Here is a 7,805-nt window from a genome sequence, read left to right as displayed (position 1 = left end):
TGTAATTGTGCTTGAACAATTATTAAAATTAAATACTTAACATTCATTAATTTATCTTGAAACATAAATTGTATGTTAATCTAGCAGTTAATAGAAATGAACTGAACCAAAAAAATTGTTTGTTTTGTTTTTAGTCTAGATTCCCTTAAAGTAAAAACCAAAAACTAATCTAAACAACCAAATAAGAGGAAAGTAAATGAGAACAAATAAAAGCAAACAGAATAAAGCTGAGGTAAAGTGGTTTATAACGAGGTATGCTATTAAAACTATGAATAATAAATAACATATTAAAATAATAAATAGTACTGACAGCAGCAGTAGTAGTGACATTAAGTATTGATACAAAACATTTGTTCTCCCTTTTTCAGTGTTGATACTCGGGCATTATCTTAAACGTTTTTCTTTATTCGTTCAAGTCTTTAAATGTTTCATAAATTCTTAAATATTTTTAGAAGCATACTTTTTTGCAATATTTAACACTGACCTTACTTTTCCGCTACAAATTTTACAAATTTTATGAATTTTCTCAGGGTGATTTTAAACTATTTTAAACTGATTTTTTTTTTTTTTTTAACTGATCAACGTAACGACAGCTTTAATGCATTAAAAGTAGAACAAGAGAGGAAAAGCCTCAGTCTTTAAGATAACAAAAACACAGAGAATAACACTGGAACGAACAAACGGAAACGCTGCTGACAAAATACTGGAATGTGTAAAGAAACATTTTACAAAAAAAATCTGAAATATGGTTGTTTGCATTAGATTTTAAATAGCTTATAATGGCAGACTAATGTTGGGAGAAATGGTTTTAAAAAAGCACCATATTATTTAGATAACTGGCTTAATTGATTGTTGAACTTTTTACATTCACTATGTCAGTTTTGTAATGCTGAATCTAAAAGTGATTATATCGCTATATTTGCGAACGAGCAGCACACTTTTAAATTAGAATTGATGTGTTGTTTGATTTATTATAATCTGGATTAAATGTTTTCAGTATATGGATATTCTGTTTCACATTTATGGGAAACATTTAGAGAACTACACCAGTCAAAATAACATTTTGTACCATTGCTTAGGTCTGTACCGCTACATTAGATCAGGTTGTTCCAAACTTCTTGGCATGTTGACTAACTTTATGAAGTTGAAACTATTTATTTCTCTAAATTTAAAAAAATCCAGAAATAACCGTAGTGTTAATTTTCTTTTCATTTGATCAACAACAATAGGCAATATTTTTATAAAACTAGCCAAACAGTTAGTTTGTACGTTCATTCAAATATATTAAAAAATATTCTGTATTTAGCCAATTTTAGTAAATGGTTGCACCAAAGTCAAAGAGTTGTTCAATGTTTCTGTTTCTTTTATGGAAATATTGACATAAGACCCGTGAGATGCTCTTTGGCACTCCAGTAAAGTGCTTCTTCCTTCAACGATATTCAGATCCACAGTTTTTTTTTTCCTAAGAACTTTTTAACTGTAGATGCAGCAAATAATAAAATCAAACAATTAAGAACCGTTTCAGTGCAAAAGTAAAACAGTTAGTCCTTCTATACTTTACGAGACCCTTTTTTGGCCACCTAATCACAGCTCTTCTAAAACACTTTGTTTAGAATTTCATTCAAGATTTCACTGTTTCTGTCACCACCTAAAAATGTCACAGTACTTTGAAGTTCAGCTGCCAGTGTTTTGTTCTTCAGCCGTGTTTTTGCATACATTCACACAGTTTGGGGAAAACTTTAACTTAGGGAATTTGGTCTGATGTAAATAAGTCTTTTTACAGTAGTTATGATAATTTCATTTGCACCGTCAGTCACAAACCGGGAATAGATTATAAAAAAGTGGTTAGAGTCACATTGGAAAAACAGACAGAAGCCGTTCTAAAAGACACTAAGGTACCACTCTTATGACACAAAAAGAAGAACTGGAGAGAATGAAAGATTTTCTGAGATGAGGATAAAGTGCAGTCAGAAAAAAAGCAGCTTTTCCATATATCTAAGTATTTTGCACACTTTTTGACATGGCGAATCCTAACTGAGGAAGTGCAGAAGGTGTCCAGTCAGGAAAGTGAGCAGCAGCAGCACCACAGAATCTGAAATAAAAAAATAAAAAAAACACAATAATTAGTCCAGAAGAGCTTTAACTGTTCGTTCATAACCCCATTTAATGGGATCTGCTGAGGCCAAAATCATTCACACCACCATTTAGATTTAAAAATTATTTAATTCACTCAGATTTAACACACAATTAATGATTATTTTAGTAATAGATATTTCTATTGATTATTGAATCAATTCATCAGATAAAAAATGTTATATTTAACCACATAAGCCTTTTTATACAATTTTAGAAACATAGATAAAGATAGAGATAAACATGTCAGTTCTTTTTTTTAAAATAAGAAAATAAACATTTTCTTGCCTAAAATGCAATAACAACATTACTTTCATGATCATCTCTAGCAAAGAATGCATCTGCATTCATTGTTGAGCCTCTGTACTCCAGTTAACAATTAATCGATTGCTAAACTAGTTGACGATTATTTCATAAATCAATTCCTCATGATTAATCCGATCAATTCTTTTGGCCCTACTGTAATGGGATGTTAATTTCCTTGAGGGAAAATCTGATTTCTTATTATTATGATTAATAAATCAATTTATCTACAATTGGACAATCTTTAGTGGTTCTACGAAGACATTTTACAAGTTAATATATAGTAATATCAGATGAAAACTTTCATAACTTTCATAATCAGATTTAAAAAATAAAAAACACAGTAAGGACTTACTCTTAACTCCCGTTGTCGTCCCATTGGTGAATCGGCGAGAACACTTTTGGCCATAGAAGGTCACACGTGTCTCCTTAAATACACCATTTACCTGTAAAGATGAGTTTAAGGTTAAATACACATATTTTACCCCTTATCAAGTATTTAACCTTAAATTCAAGCTCTAGTAGAGTTAGATTAAAATAAAATAGAAAGCTGGAAACGTACATGGCACACAGTGTTCACGGCCACGTTCACACATCTGTCCAGGATTATCCCATCGTCATTGATTTCCTTGCAGGGAGATTCACAGACTTTGGTCCCATCAGCGATTACAGCAATGTTCTACAGGAACAAATGGAAAAACGGATGTTTTACTTCAGAGAACTAAAATATTCTGACTTATTAGTATCAGTTTTTTTTCTGGGATTAGGGAGAATTTTTTTCAGTTCCCCTAAATCCTATTTCATAGATTAAAGTGAGATTTCAACTGCTTTTCAGAATCTGTTTAGGTCCCTCATTTCTTTAATCCAGGACTTGTCTCAGAATAAATAAAGAATCTTAGACCAAATGTCGATTACTTAAAGCACAGTTTCGTGTTTTTATTCAGTTTGTAAAAATTCCAGAAAATGCTCTTTCCTTCTTTGTTTAGCAGTTCACACCGACCCCGTTTACAACTGCAGTTATTTAGAATCCAATTTTTTAGAAAAGAGAAAAAAACACTTTCTGAAAATCTAAACAATCCAGATCTGGAAGTTGATTTATCCAACTCATCTCTGTCAGCAGATGTTGTCTGCATGTTTAAACCTATTTAACATGAACATAGTGAATCTTACCGTCTTATTGGCACTCCATGTGTGATCACATGAAACTTCATGTAAGTAGTTTACAGTCTGCTCACAGCAGGAGAACAATGAAGTTGTCTGCTGAACTGCTGAGCTGCTGCTCACCAACATGACACCTGAGGAAAAGTAAAAGAAAGAAGCAGGTTCTAAAAATTCAGTATTCATCTGTTTAACCCTGATAGGTGACAGAGTGAATGGTTAAAGTTTGTGTTTTAAACTTTTTAGTAATCTTTCTTTCACTATAAATTCCTAATGGCCGTAGATATTTTCTACTTGATGCTCACTGTAGACCTTTGATCACCTCGGCGTGGATCAGTTTTCGACTTCCTGGCTGTTCTAATCCATTTAAATGGTATTTATACCAGTTTACTCAAACATTCACTACAGCCAGCATGTACTGTAGGTAACAATACTTGCTGTGTTCCCCCTTAAATAAAAGCCACTCACTGACACCTGTTTGTTTCTTTCACTAATCTCACTGTTTTACACAGTAGATGTGTTTCCATTGACCATATAAATGTGCAAATTGGAATTACAATAATAAATTTGCTTAATGGAAAAATTACAATTTCAAAATAACTAAAAGTTTTTACTAAGATGTTTTTTGCGGTGGAATGGCTCTATGGAAATCTATGTATTTCATAAAACTGCAGTGGAATCATTTTTCCCAGTGATGTGATCAACAACCGAATGTTGCTGCTGCTGGAAAAGACAAGAGGAGGACAGGAAGTGGCAAGAGAATGACCAACTTATCCATGGATGATTTTTATTGTGTTTCTTATTTAATGGAAACACCACAATTGCAAAATTGTGTTGTTTTTACATTAGATGAATAATGACAAAGTTTGCGCACATTTGTAATGGAAATGCAGCTTCTGACGGTATTTTGAGCGCGTCCCTTTCAAATAACTATTTTATACAACCCCACAGCACCATGCGACATGTGTGTTTTCATCAAAACACACTGACAGCAACAGTAAATCTAAAATGTTTTTATATATATCTAGTAATACAGAGTAAATAAAAGTGTGTAGACGACTGTTCAATAACACGCGTTGCTTTGTTATTATGAGGGGCCGTTTAGGACAAAATTTACGTTTTGTCTCTCACACACTACCAAAAACTCTCGCATACTCCAAAAAAATAGCCACGCACACTCCAAAAAATTACGTTTTGTCTCTCACACACTACCAAAAACTCTCGCATACTCCCAAAAAGTTACGTTTTGTCTCTCACACACTACCAAAAACTCACGCATACTCAAAAAAATTACATTTTGTCTCTCACACACTACCAAAAACTCTCGCATACTCAAAAAAATTACGTTTTGTCTCTCACACACTACCAAAAACTCTCGCATACTCAAAAAAATTACATTTTGTCTCTCACACACTACCAAAAACTCTCGCATACTCAAAAAAATTACGTTTTGTCTCTCACACACTACCAAAAACTCTCGCATACTCAAAAAAATTACGTTTTGTCTCTCACACACTACCAAAAACTCACGCATACTCAAAAAAATTACATTTTGTCTCTCACACACTACCAAAAACTCTCGCATACTCAAAAAAATTACGTTTTGTCTCTCACACACTACCAAAAACTCACGCATACTCAAAAAAATTACATTTTGTCTCTCACACACTACCAAAAACTCTCGCATACTCAAAAAAATTACGTTTTGTCTCTCACACACTACCAAAAACTCACGCATACTCAAAAAAATTACATTTTGTCTCTCACACACTACCAAAAACTCTCGCATACTCAAAAAAATTACGTTTTGTCTCTCACACACTACCAAAAACTCACGCATACTCAAAATAAATAGCCACGCACACTCAAAAATTACTCACGCACATTCAAAAAATACTCAAATTGCGTATACACACACTACTAAAATGTCACACTCACATTCACAAACGTTAACTTTCTCGCTCACATACACTACTACCAGCTCGCTCACATACACTACTACCAGCTCGCGCACATACACTACTACCAGCTCGCGCACATACACACAAACGTTAACTTTCTCGCTCACATACACTACTACCAGCTCGCGCACATACACACAAACGTTAACTTTCTCGCTCACATACACTACTACCAGCTCGCGCACATACACACAAACGTTAACTTTCTCGCTCACATACACTACTACCAGCTCGCGCACATACACAGACGTTTATCTCTCACATACACAAGACTAAAGTTGAACACATACACAGTACTAAGACTCGTTTTATGTATGTGTGAGAGCGAGACTCTTTATGAATGAGTGAGAGCGAGACTCTTTTTGAATGTGTGAGAGCGAGACTCTTTTTGAATGTGTGAGAGTTGTCACGGAAGAGGCGGGGCATAATTTTTGGATCAAACTGCGCATGCGTAGATCCTAAACTATAAGTTTCGATTGTTGACTCACTGTATGTTCTATTACTTAGTATATTTGTGCTTTTAAATATATATAGAACGTTTAACTTTCTTGTAGATTAAATGTGCTATAGAAATAAATGAATCTGATTGATTGATTAAAAATAGCAAAATTGCTGTAGTACAATCTGTCCACTGGGTGCCAGTATTACAGGAATTATTAACCGGCGCCAACTAGTGCCGAAGAAGAAAGAGTTTGCTATACCGAACATGGCTAACTCTAATTCGAAACGAGAGAGAATTGGTCAGGCAGCTGCCATTTTAAACAATTAGAGTTAGCCATGTTCATTTTAGTAGTGTGTGTATACGCAATTTGAGTATTTTTTGAATGTGCGTGAGTAATTTTTGAGTGTGCGTGGCTATTTTTTTGAGTATGCGTGAGTTTTTGGTAGTGTGTGAGAGACAAAACGTAATTTTTTGGAGTGTGCGTGGCTATTTTTTTGGAGTATGCGAGACTTTTTGGTAGTGTGTGAGAGACAAAACGTAATTTTTTGGAGTGTGCGTGGCTATTTTTTTGGAGTATGCGAGAGTTTTTGGTAGTGTGTGAGAGACAAAACGTAATTTTTTGGAGTGTGCGTGGCTATTTTTTTGGAGTATGCGAGAGTTTTTGGTAGTGTGTGAGAGACAAAACGTAAATTTTGTCCTAAACGGCCCCTCATATGTTATTGGTAGTATCGAAACTCGATTTTTTTTTAAGTTCCTTGTAAATCTTGGTTAGTTTTTCACGTCTCAACACGTGTTTGACTAACCAAACCAGTTGCGTCACTGAGGGCGGGAATTCCCTGACAGCTTTCATTTAACTACATGCTTTCCCTTACGCGTGGAAACCCCCACGTAGAGCACGGGGGATACCTGGATATGCAACTTTCACTTTCATTCAGCCGAATGTCGTTATGACAAAAATATTATCATCAGTATGATTATTATATAATAAACACGTTATATTATAACGTGTTTTCTAATCGAATTGCTTTTACAGTCTTTGCGGTTTTAATTATAAAAACTTCAGCTGTCACGGTGATGAAAGATAAAGTTAACACTTTCAGTTCCCCCGCCGTCGCCCCCGCATGGTTTCAAAACTAAACCCTACATTTTTTCATGTTCTGTTTCCTGCACGAGCATTCGAGTATTTAATATCTACTTCACAACTTCTGTGTGCAAAAAATAATAATTAAACGAAAAATTGAAACGCGCTCATTTTAATGTGACAAACATTTCACAAGTTAGGTGTCAAAAGCATTTAAATCAATCAGAAATGTAGGCAATAATATTTGGAAAGGCTACTCATGGATACTCACAGATTGCAACGATTTTCGGTGTCAGACTTGCCATGTCGGAGAAGACAACAATGTTTAAAGATTTTATTGTGTTGCTCTTATTATGTTGCTTGATATCTTCTCCAGGTTGCTTGGAAAGTTGGGCTACAGTTGTACTTCTTTAACTTCTTAATTTGATCCAAACTGCAGGAGAGCATCCACCGATGCGCAGCACAGGGAAAGTTTCCACCTACTGTCTCCTCCCCAGCAGGCTGCGTCCCATTCCTCTCGGAAGTCGGAACTGCGTAATGTGAAGTCAACATGGCGACACACATAGACATGGTTTACAGTACATCTTACAAACATCATTTTAAGCTTTAATTTCCATAAGCGAGCACTACTTTCAATTTGTACAGTTTACAGTTGCACACGTTACATATAACATTGATTTTAGAAGCGCTTTTGCATGCGCGTTTTGTAAAATAAACTATTTCCATC

The sequence above is a fragment of the Xiphophorus couchianus genome, chromosome 3 (genome assembly GCF_001444195.1).
Source record: "Xiphophorus couchianus chromosome 3, X_couchianus-1.0, whole genome shotgun sequence".
In the NCBI taxonomy this organism is placed as follows: domain Eukaryota; kingdom Metazoa; phylum Chordata; class Actinopteri; order Cyprinodontiformes; family Poeciliidae; genus Xiphophorus; species Xiphophorus couchianus.
Note: the sequence above shows the minus strand (reverse complement) of the source record.